This window comes from Pseudophryne corroboree, chromosome 2, assembly GCF_028390025.1.
Source record: "Pseudophryne corroboree isolate aPseCor3 chromosome 2, aPseCor3.hap2, whole genome shotgun sequence".
Classification (NCBI taxonomy): domain Eukaryota; kingdom Metazoa; phylum Chordata; class Amphibia; order Anura; family Myobatrachidae; genus Pseudophryne; species Pseudophryne corroboree.
In genome coordinates, this window is record NC_086445.1 from 819,972,194 (window position 1) to 819,985,135 (window position 12,942).

The following is a 12,942-nucleotide window of genomic DNA, read 5'->3' on the forward strand; positions in this document are numbered from 1 at the left end:
CAAAAGGCTATCAGCCTCCCATCCACCACCCACGGATGGGGGGGCACAGCATCGGGCTTCACCCTTGATCCTTGGGTGGCTGGAGGACCCCTTGATTTAAGGGGTCCCCACTCCTCCAGGGTACCCCGGTCAGGGGTGATTAGTTGGGGATGTAATGCCAGGGCTGCCAGTATAAAAGTGTCCCCCGGCTGTGGCATTATGTCCTTGGTTAGTGGAGCCCGGTGCTGGTGTTAAAAATATGGGGGACCCCTACGTCTTTTGTCCCCATATTTTTTGCACCAGGACCAGGCACAGAGCCCGGTGCTGGTTGTTTAAATATGGGGGGACCCTATTCATTTTTTCCCCTGGATTTTTACAACCAGGACCGGCTCAAAGAGCCCGAGGCTGGTTATGCTTAGGAGGGGGGACCCCACGCAATTTTTTGGGGGATTTTTAACACTTTACAGACTCCTTTTAAGATACACAATGAAGCCCTGCACGGATCACACTGATCCGGCCGGGATTCATTGTGTTAAGTCCAGCAGTGTTTTACTAATCACTCCCGTAAAACACTGCCTGACATTACAAATGACATCGACATCGGAAAAAACGAAAATGCAGAATATGACAGCATAGTAAATGCCACGAAAAAAAAAAAAAAAAAAGTTGCAAATTCACACTACCAATGTCATTCGTGTTTAATCTCCCACCAAATCCCTACAATTATGAATCTTAGTAAATATACCCCAAGGTATATGTGGCAGAGACATTTGCCTTAGAGTAAGGCAAGGTAAGGTATGGTAGAGTTCAGGGACTGGCTTCCAGACCAGATCTTAGGACCTTATTCAGTAAGAGTAGCAGATTGTGCTTTTTAGCAGAATCTACTACTCTTGCAATCACATGCTGGGTGCCGCCCATTGAAGGGCAAGGCCGCCAGCATACTACCTGACATCCACTAACTGTGATCACGCTCTAATTGCGATCATGCCACAATAAGAGCGTGGTCGCAGAAACTATGGAAGCATCCTGCCAGCACAGCCTGACTGTGATGGCAGAAGTCCTGCCAACATTTTTTCGATCAGAGCAGCTGCACAGCTGCCCCAAAAACACTGCCGACACCCCCCGTTTACTCGGCGCTGCCCCAAAAAATGCTCCATCGCTGCCCCCTGTCCGCCCTGTAAATGCCTCTACCTGTCAATCAGGTAGAGGCATTCACTGTTAATGTGACCCAATTACATTAACTGCTCACGCACTTGCAGGATGGGACCTGTGTGTGCGCATAGCAGGGTCTTCTCAAAAATTGCGGTTGCATCACAACTTGAATTAGGCCCCTAGTCACAGGAATCAGATACTGGAAACAGGAGTTCATGAACATAGCACTTGGTCACAGCAGATGGTAAAGCACAACTCAGGTAAAGCACAGAGGGTCCCAGTATCAGGACAGGGTAAAAATGGGCAGGCTTGAAACTATAACTGGCCCTGCAGTGAAGGCCTGACTGTCTTATACACATGCAAAAAACACTCAGTAATCTCCACAGAGACAGGCCCCTAAACAATAATATACTGCAGCTGGAGAGCTGCACATGGGTTGGGAATGATTTGCTGGCATTCGGGATGCCTGCAGTTAGAATACCGATCACAGTATCCCGATGAACAGAATCCAGACAGGGGAAGGTATGTACACTTATCTTCCTACCTTGCCCCCTAACCCTCTCTTTGTATTGCCTAACTCTAACCCTCCCCCCCGCAGGCTAAAACCCTCCATAACCCCTGCCACACCCACCACCACCCCACGTGACTTACCTCTCAGGTGTGGGGTGTCTGCTGATTTGGAATCCCGACTGTTGGGATTTCGGCGCGGGCTGGAGACCCTATTTAGGATGCCAGTGTAGGCATTCCAAATAGTATCGGGATTTCAGTGTCAGTACTCTGACCGCTGGGATCCTCCTGCTTAACCTATTGCTGTTGACAGTGTGTTTGTTGCAACCTATTTCTATGTATGACAAGGTCACAAACGCAGATTCCAATGCGACACAAACACACAGAAAAAGCAAAAGCTCTATTCTGGGTGCACTGAGAACCTCACAATTAAATTTAAAACTTAACTTTTATTAGTATATACTCATGCAAAAATTATTGATCAGCCAATATGAAATATTAAAAAAGATAGTGTGATGATAGAAAAGATAAAGTGTTTAAAACAAATCTTTTATTATTTAAAAACAGAGACTGTTACGAATCTAGGGAATTCCCTTTATAAAGGCTATATAGCCCACCGCTGTAGTATTATGTATTATCCTTTCTGTCCTCTAAGTGTTACTTTCTGTAGTTAAATTGATTCACATAAGTTGAAGAACTAGATTTATTCAACTATCTTGCTTTTTAGATTGTGTTGATACAAATAGAAGAAAAAGGTTGTCACATTTAAATTATACTCATTTCATAATGTATCCTAGTGACAGTCTGTAATTAAGTATCCTATAAGTTGCTTCTGTTCTTCAATTCGTTACATATTACAGAGGTCAGGTAATGTGTTCTCAACATTCTGTATTATCATTCTAAATGCTACTTTATTTAAACAGAATTTAACCAGAAATCGCACCCATGTTCTTTGTGTTCTAACTAATCCGTATGCTCTCCAGCACCCCGTCTCTGACTCTTAGTGCTGATTAGTCTGGTGCTGACTGATTGCCTGTATTCATTTTCAGTGTTTGTCTGTTACTATTGTGTCCCAAAAATAGGAGAGTCCTTTATAGGTACAATTCATTGTTTCCTTATAGCCTGCGTTTTAGTAGGTTAATGGCACCAGTAAGGAAAGATTTACAGATCCCTGACTTTCACTTGTGCCTATTGGCCTTTACTAGGTTTTAATAATGGGCACACTCTTATTGTTTTAAATACGTTGCCTCTATACCTCCTACTGTGCCTACTTGCCTCCTGTCTCTATTATGAATCACATACAACTCCCCTTTGACACAAATGTATCTAGACAAATGATATTGTACACTGCGTAACAAGCTTAGAAGCGGCTATTGATTAGATCCTGCTGCATGTGAACCGCAACCGTCTGAGTGCTAACCGCCGCTTGTTGATGATTGTAAGTAGCTGACCACGTGTGGCCACCCTGCTGCTGTGAGCTCACAGCAGCACGGTGGCCACACGTGGTCAGCTACTTACAATCATCAACAAGCGGCGGATAGCACACAGACGGCTGCGGTTCACATGCAGCAGGATCTAATCAATAGCCGCTTCTAAGCTTGTTACACAGTGTACAATATCATTTGTCTAGATACTTTTGTGTCAAAGGGGAGTTGTATGTGATTCATAATAGAGACAGGAGGCAAGTAGGCACAGTAGGAGGTATAGAGGCAACGTATTTAAAACAATAAGAGTGTGCCCATTATTAAAACCTAGTAAAGGCCAATAGACACAAGTGAAATTCAGGGATCTGTAAATCTTTCCTTACTGGTGCCATTAACCTACTAAAACGCAGGCTATAAGGAAACAATGAATTGTACCTATAAAGGACTCTCCTATTTTTGGGACACAATAGTAACAGACAAACACTGAAAATTAATACAGGCAATCAGTCAGCACCAGACTAATCAGCACTAAGAGTCAGAGACGGGGTGCTGGAGAGCATACGGATTAGTTAGAACACAAAGAACATGGGTGCGATTTCTGGTTAAATTCTGTTTAAATAAAGTAGCATTTAGAATGATAATACAGAATGTTGAGAACACATTACCTGACCTCTGTAATATGTAACGAATTGAAGAACAGAAGCAACTTATAGGATACTTAATTACAGACTGTCACTAGGATACATTATGAAATGAGTATAATTTAAATGTGACAACCTTTTTCTTCTATTTGTATCAACACAATCTAAAAAGCAAGATAGTTGAATAAATCTAGTTCTTCAACTTATGTGAATCAATTTAACTACAGAAAGTAACACTTAGAGGACAGAAAGGATAATACATAATACTACAGCGGTGGGCTATATAGCCTTTATAAAGGGAATTCCCTAGATTCGTAACAGTCTCTGTTTTTAAATAATAAAAGATTTGTTTTAAACACTTTATCTTTTCTATCATCACACTATCTTTTTTAATATTTCATATTGGCTGATCAATAATTTTTGCATGAGTATATACTAATAAAAGTTAAGTTTTAAAATTAATTGTGAGGTTCTCAGTGCACCCAGAATAGAGCTTTTGCTTTTTCTGTGTGTTTGTGTCATATTATCTAAGCTTTGGGTGGCACTCCCTAATCGGCTATATTGTTGCCTATTTGAGGCTATAGAATAGGGAAAAAGGGAAAGAGAACAACTTGTACAGAAAATGGTTACTGGTGCGGGATTACTTTTTGTTGTGTGCAGATTCCAATGCATTTTTTTTAAATTAGTACTTTAATGTTATATTTGCATCTGTATTGTTATATTTTAGATGCTACATGTAACTTCTTATTTGTTAGCAACACTCTCCAGACACAGGCAGACAGTCTTTCATCTATATGATTTGTTAAAGTACAATATTGTTGATCTAACTTTAGCATTTTGCAACTAACACTGTCAAGACACATCTTCTGGTGCACATACTACTGTTCTCTCCTGGTGTAGACCAGAGGCATATACTACTGTTCTTTTCTGGTGTAACCCAGGCGCATATTCTACTGTAATCTCCTGGTATAAACCAGGCGCATATATACTGTTCTTTCCTGGTGTAACCCAGGCACATATACTACTGTTCTCTCCCGGTGTAACCCAGGCGCATATTCTACTGTTCTGTCCTGGTGTAACCCAGACACATATACTACAGTTCTCTCCCGGTGTAACCCAGGTGCATATTCTACTATTCTCTCCCCGTGTAACACAGGCACATATACTACTGTTCTCTCCCGGTGTAACCCAGGCACATATACTACTGTTCTCTCCCGGTGTAACCCAGGTGCATATTCTACTGTTCTCTCCCGGTGTAACCCAGGCACGTATACTACTGTTCTCTCCCGGTGTAACCAGGCACATATACTACTGTTCTCTCCCGGTGTAACCCAGGCGCATATTCTACTGTAATCTCCTGGTGTAACCCAGGCGCATAAACTACTGTTCTCCTCCGGCGCATATTCTACTGTTCTCTCCCGGTGTAACCCAGGCACATATACTACTGTTCTCTCCCGGTGTAACCCATGAACATATACAATAGCTTGAACTGGGCAGCGAGGTAGAGCTCTTTTTCTTTATATGCTAGGTGGCGCCTCTAATGGCTGGCCACTCCTCTCTGGTCTGGTGGCCACACTTCTTCTAGCATATGGCAATGCCCATTAGTGGTCCCCTGTGATTGCATTTCCCTGGTGGGCCCTTCATGCCCCAGTACATCACTGGGGAGTGGTGATCGCATGGCAGCTCTCATCAGAATGGAGGCTACATAGATTTAACAAAGTGGATCCAAGAGGTCTGAATGAACACATCTCATGGAATACACTAATACAGCTGATGAATTATTTACCTCAGTGGTGGAATATACAGTAGTATACATTACGTTGATTCATTATCCAGGTTAACAGCATGTGTTATATTGCCTACATCTATAGATATTTCTCCTTACATGCTAGCTACAGTATTTAATTAAGTCTTGTTGCCATTTAGCTATGATGGTACTTTGCTACCTTTCTAGTTTTAGTATATGCTAGTTTATATGCTTGTGTATTTCCCTGGTTTACCTTATATACCATTTTTTGCCATATGTTTTTTTTCCTCTCCTGGTTTATTGTAAAAATGTGCATTGTGTGTTTTGTATCAGGCAGCTGTCAGTAGCAGGGGGCATAGTTTTCCTGCACAGCAACAACCGGGGAAAAGAGTAGTGACATCATCAGATGCACTGTCCACCTCTCCAGTCACATGTTCCAGGCTCCAGAGCTGCCTGTTGGGGAGTCCACACATGGTGGGGGATTTAAGGTAAGCCAGCTACTGTAGCTCTGTTCTATTCTTCCTGAAAATGGGGCTTGCCATGCTCTGAAATGTTGAAGTAAACATTTTCACCTTTGGAGAACTTAATGACAATCCTTAGAATGGAGATAGTTAAACCTCCTGGGCTGGGGGCAGGTGACTATGGAATGGCAGGGATGTTAAACCAATAGGAGGGCTTGAGGGTGGTATCAGTGGATAATTCTGGTTTGGACTGTTTTTTAGACAAACTTTTCTTTTTGCCTTCGCCCCCTCACTCCCCCTTTTTTATTTTCTAGCTTAATTTGTTTCTTTGTTTTATGGTTGTTAGGGACCAGTTTTCTTTAGCTATTTGTACTGGCAGAAAAGAATGGCAGGTTCACTGTGTTTGAGTTATTAGTTGCAGTTTTAGTCGGTTTTGGTGCTGTTTAGGTGCACTCACCTTCATTGGTCATTATATCTGTGTTGGATCACCCTTCAGGCGGCAGCGTCATCACCCCTCAGGGTGAATAGTCAAGGTAGAAGGTCACCATACTCTTATTCTTTAACTCTCTTACTTAATCTTCATTTGTTTGCAAATATTCTTGTTATTATATTAATTTTAATTAATAGCTAACAGCATTATGCTAAAATGCAAGTCTCTGTGTCATTATTTTAATAGTTGTTTTAATGTTTCGCTGTTATGAGGTAGGGTACGGTCCTCAGACGTTAGGATGTTTAAAAGTACATGCAGTGCAGCACTGTGTCACTCTGCATCTGCAGTTCTACACCTGCTATTTATATAAATTTCAGCAAGTGCATGCAGCCAGTTGATTGTAAACAAGAGTGCCGACTCACATGTGTTGTCAGTGTATATTTATATATCAGAGATGAGCGGGCTTGAATTTCCAACAACCTAGGGGTATATTATTTACTAAGCTCCCGATTTTGACCGAGATGGTGTTTTTTCTTCAAAGTGTCATCTCGGGAATTTACTAAACTCAAATTTCGGCAGTGATGAGGGCATTCATATTTTTTTGGAAGTCAAAGAAAAAAAATACGAATGAATACACCATCGGTCAAATACGACTGTTTTTTGATACAACTCGGTAATTTACTAAAAAGTGTATTTCACGAACACTGCCGGCAATAGCCAAACACTGCCGTGAAAAAATACAAATCGTAAAAAAAAGCAGATTTAAAACAGACCTGCTTTTTTTTACTGTGTTCTGATAGGCATGCCCGGATCCATGAGATCCGTGCATGATTATCAGTGGGAAGGGGTGGGAAAGTGTTAAATTTTCAGGAAAAAAATGCGTGGGGTCCCCCCTCCTAAGCAAAACAAGCCTCGGGCTCTTTGAGCCGGTCCTGGTTGACAAAATATGGGGGGGGAAATGACAGGGGTTCCCCCATATTTCATAAACCAGCACCGGGCTCCACTAGCCAGGTACATAATGCCACAGCCGGGGGACACTTTTATACTGGTCCCGGCGGCCCTGGCATTACATACCCAACTAGTCACCCCTGGCCGGGGTACCCTGGAGGAGTGGGACCCCCTTAAATCAAGGGGTCCCCCCCTCCAGCCACCCAAGGGCCAGGGGTAAAGCCCGTGGCTGCCCCCCCATCCAAGGGCGGCGGATGGGGGGCTGATAGCCTTGTGAAAAAAATGTGAATATTGTTTTCAGTAGAAGTACTACAAATCCCAGAAAGCCTCCCCCGCAAGCTAGTACTTGGAGAACCACAAGTACCAGCACGCGGTGGAAAACTGGGCCCGCTGGTTGTTGAAATATGGGGGAACCCCTGACATTTTTTTCTCCATATTTTTTCAACCAGGACCGGCTCAAAGAGCCCGAGGCTGGTTTTGCTTAGGAGGGGGGACCCCACGCATTTTTTTTTTTAGATTTGTAACAATGTTATTTTTTTAACGAAAGGTGCACAATGAAGCCCTGCACGGATCTCACAGGTCCGGCCGAGATTCATTGTGTTAATGTCGGCAGTGTTTTACTATTCACTCCCGTAAAACACTGCCAAAAAATACGAATGACATCGACATCGGAAAACACGAAAATGCAGAATACGACAGCTTAGTAAATTAGTCGTAATAAATTCAAAAAGTTGCAAATTTACACTTGCGATGTCATTCGTGTTTGAACTTTAACCTCATTCTGAAAAATATGAATTTTAGTAAATATACCCCCTAGTGTGAATTTCCAATCATTTAAAAAAAAAAACATTTCAATGCCAGCGCTAAATTATACTGCGGACGCAAGGCGCATCTTATTACCATATATGATAAAAGTGCGCTGAACGTTGTAGCCCTCAGTCCCTTAAGAAAAAGCAAGCAGTCCCACACATGGTATACTGAGGTCCAACGCTCAGAGATATATATATATAGTTGATATTAAAAGGGTAGGCATACAAAATAACATATGAACAGTATATCATTAAGTATAACATGTATAAATATGGTTACAGAGTTACAGTTATAAAAGAAGCAGTTGCAGTTACATAAGAATCAGATACAGCCAGTATACGTCACCCCATGCTCAGTGAACAGTTGTCTCCATTTTAGAATCTGCACCAACAGAGCTTCCTGGGTGAGGGGAAATACCTATATACTGTGTATTGGGGGAGGTACTTGTCTGGGGCTGAGTCTTCTGCTATTGGTCCAGGGGAGGGAGGTCTCTCATTCATGAAGTGTTATTGGTCAGTTCATATGCAAGCAATGTCCAGTTTGAAGATGCAGTTTCCTGCACACATGCTTTCTTCAGGAAGTTCTTTATTCCCATAAGAGTGTTTTAGATTTCATACATTTAATCATAACTAATCGTTGCAATGTACTACAATTTACCCATAGCTATCAAATTAATACACACATTCTCCTGATCATTTTGACCCTGAGCATGATATAATTAATTGTTCCATTCCAATAATACATATATATCTGATGTTACACCCTATTATATAAATACATTATAATGTCTGGTGCTTGTCATGTTTTATCTATGTGTAATTTATGTGTTGTATGAAACATGTGTTGAATATATCTTTGTGGCTTCTCTGTGTGAATGCATATGCTACCGTATATCCTGTGCACGCTGCGTGTATGTGCACGAATAGAGACCTCTCTGTTTGGAGTTTGTATGTTGTGTGTATGTAATATTTTTGATTTCGACACTAGCCCATACCAACTTTCAGGATCCGAGGGAATCTGAGCATCGGCTCAGGTTTTCCCGCCTTGCTCAGATTACAAAAGGATGCAAAACATCATCTTCCCAGCATCACATCTTGTGTGTTTTGGATTTGATATGAGTCCCTCCCATGGTGATTTGGGTGCCATTTCACACAGGACACTGGACAGAGAGAATATCATCTAGGCAGCCAGGGCTTATATTATTATAGCATACCTCCCAACTGTCCTGATATTCTCGGGAGAGTCCCATTTTTTGGGCACTGTCCTGCTGTCCCACCCACAGGCCGCAGTGTCCTGCGGTAGGTGGGTGGGGCAGTTGGGAGACCTCCTGTCACTCTGCAGAGCAGCTGTGAATAGATACTGTGTGCATGCACACAGCTTTTATTCACCAAAGACAGAGGGACTGGGGCATGGCCAGCAGCTCAAAGAGTACTGGACATGCCCCCACAGCGATGAAAAGGAGGCATGGCTTGTGATCAAGTTGTTCCCAGGAAGTCACATCGCCTTTTATATAGACCATGCCCACTTTTCGGGAACATGTGGCTTTGCCGCGAGAGGGAGTCTCTACTTAGGAGTCCCCGATGTTGGGAGGCATGTTATAGCAATATAAACTGGTGCACTGCAGACAGTCCAGAGTTCCTCCTAAATTCATACTAAGGACAGCATTTTTTTGTGCCATTATTGATTAACCATTTATTGGTGCACAATCAATCACAAGGGTGCTGTAACTGCCCACAGTGCAGCCCAGAGCTACTAATATAGGGGCAGCATTAACCCTTGATGTACACTTGTGTTCTTTTTTTGTCACTGATGGTAGTGCTGTCCAGAGCTCCTAATATAGGGGCATCATTAACCCTTGGTGCACACTGGTGTTCTATTTTTCTTTCAATGCCCGTACTGATGCCCATAGCTCCTAATACACGGGCAGCATTACTCTTTGGTGCACACTGGTTTTATTTTTTTTTCACTGTCCACAGTTCTGCATCAACCCATTATTATTGCACACTGGTGTGTGCTACCATTACTATTATAAGTGCAGTGATTTGCAGCAGTGTGTACAAAAGAAAATATTGAAAACCAAAACAAAGCCATTTCCCTGCTTTAATAATATAAGTGCAATGATTTGCAGCAGTGTGTAAAAAAATATATAAAACACCACCAAAAATGTAAAAAATAAATAAAAATAAACTTGTGTGTGTTCAGGACTAGGTTGTGCCACTGCATTAATATTAATCACAGTGATTTGTAGCAGTGTGTGAAATCAAAACAAAAAAGTGAAAATAAACACAACTTGTGTGTTCAGTTAAGCTCAATAGGTACTGTGCCACACTGTGTTCATAAACATATGCAATATGGATAAAGATCAGTTGAGAGAAGAGCAGTAGCAACAACCAAATACTAGCGCTGCAGCTGCTGCCACCAGTCGTGATGATACTAATCCATCAACGTCATCAACTTATGCCAATTATCAAGGGCATAGAGGGTTTAAGTCAGGGTATCTGAAATAAAAAAACACCAGTTTTTTGCAGTGGTAATAAGAAACAAAAACACTTCTAATAAAGGTAAAGTTTATTGCAGAAAAACTTTAAGGGAAAAAATTAAAACGTGTGGGAAGCCGAACGATCTCAGATTTCTTTTTTAATGGGCAGTCAGTTACAAAGCATGAGCCTTGTAAATGATTGCACCATTAAAATAACGTCCAATTTTGGCTGGCATCCCGTAAATCAGGCAAACTCGGACTCAATTACATCCTGCCCAAAATTGCTAACATGTCATTCGCCACAAGCAGTGGCAAGGAAAGGCACAGGCTTAGGCCTTTATTTTTGAGTAGTGGTTCTGTAACAGTCAGTGAGGAATCTTCTTCTGTCTTTTCATGAAGATGCAAGCCCTTCTCACTCAGAGTCTAAAAGAGGTGTAAAAACCATCTAGTAATCTGTAGCATTTGTATAGCTACAGTATGTAGTATGAAGAGGTAGAGACCTTAACCATCAGGGAACCTCCTCCCTGTTACGTTATTTGCAGCAAGTTCATGGAAAGCTTTTGGGAAAATCAGAAAGTTATGCTAAAAAAAAAAAATAACCATCAGTCCAGCATCAGCTACAGATGGAGCCACACTAATCGTGGCTCCATCTGCAACTAAGGGGGTCATTCAGACCTGATCGCTCGCTAGCTATTTTTTGCAGTGCTGCGATCAGATACTCGCCACCTACAGGGGAATGTATTTTAGCTTTGCAAGTGTGCGATCGCATGTGCAGCCGAGCAGTACAAAAAGAGTTTGTGCAGTTTCTGAGTAGCTCAGGATTTACTCAGCCACTACGATCACTTCAGCCTGTTCAGGACCGGAATTGACGTCAGACACCTGCCCTGCAAACGCTTGGACACGCCTGCATTTTTCCAAACACTCCCAGAAAATGGTCAGTTGCCACCCACAAATGCCTTCTTCCTGTCACTCTCCTTGCGATCGGCTGTGCAAATGGATTCTTCGTTAAATAAATCGCACAGCAATGATCCGCTCTGTACCCGTACGATACACGTGCGCACTGCAGTGCATATGCATGTGCAGTTCTGACCTGATTGCAGTACAGCAAAAAAACCTAGCGTGCGATCAGGTCTGAATTACGCCCTAAATGCGCCCGGCGAGGCAGACAGCCGTTCACAAATTGGATGCATGTGCGTCGTAGATGTGCACGTGCCCCATTCAAAGTGAATGGGAGCATCTCTGTGCACTCGCCGGTGTGCCTAGACGGAGCCGCGCCCAAGCACGCCAGGTGCCCACACCTATGTAGCCACGCTCGATGAGTGTGGGTCCATCTGTACCTCCCTTCTCTAAGCTAGATCCAAGCACCTGCAATCTCCACCACCAACACCTTCATCATCAATATCCTCTCTAATAATCGGAGGTAGTCATGAATCCTCAGAAGACTACTTGAGCACTAGTCCTGTTGCTGGGGGTATCTTCATCCCAGAAGTGGACCAAGAAGACCACTAGTAGTTTCAAACAACAATTGACTGTTAATCCCTTGCAAGAGGAAACAAGTAAGACAGCTGTCACCCAGTCACACATTGGATCACTGATGCCATGATGATTTAGCTAGCATTAGATCTGCATCCAATATCCATTATCAATGCAGTGGAATTTATACAATTACTTAAGGTCCTTTCCCCGCTACCATATTCCATTTTGGTTCCGTTTTACTAGACGAGCCTGCACCAGGATGTTACAAAAAACTAATTATTAGCCTACTGTACATGCCATTGTACCCATTGTCTGCAGTTCCACAGATATGTGGACAAGCGGTAGTGGGCAAAGTAAAGATTACATGACTGTGACAGCCCACTAGGTTGGTGAATCACCTTCAGCAGCAGGAACATCAGCAGCATGTAACAATGGCAGACAATTCAGAGGCAGGATACTCTCTGTATTCCCAGCGTCACTAAAGGCCCTTATAGACAGGCCGATGCGGAAGAGATGTGTGCTGAGCAAACCGCTCAGCACACATCTCTCCCGCTGCTCAGCACAGTGCGATCTGTGCTGAGCGTGCGGGGGGGGGGCGCTCATTTCACTCTGCGGGTGAAGTGAGCGACCCGCTAGATTGCAGGCCAATCTAGCACCAGCGATAGCGATGTGCGGTGCTGCGCATCGCTATCGCTGTAGGGGGTACACACGGAGCGATAGTGCTAAAATTCTAAGCAATCTAGTCAGATTGCTTAGAATATCGCTCCTTGAGTACCACCCTTAAGAGGCATACCACTGACAACCTGTTAGAAAAACTAAGGGATGTCATAGCAATCTGGATTACCCTGCTTAGACTCTCCAAGGATTTGTGATTTCTGATAATACAAC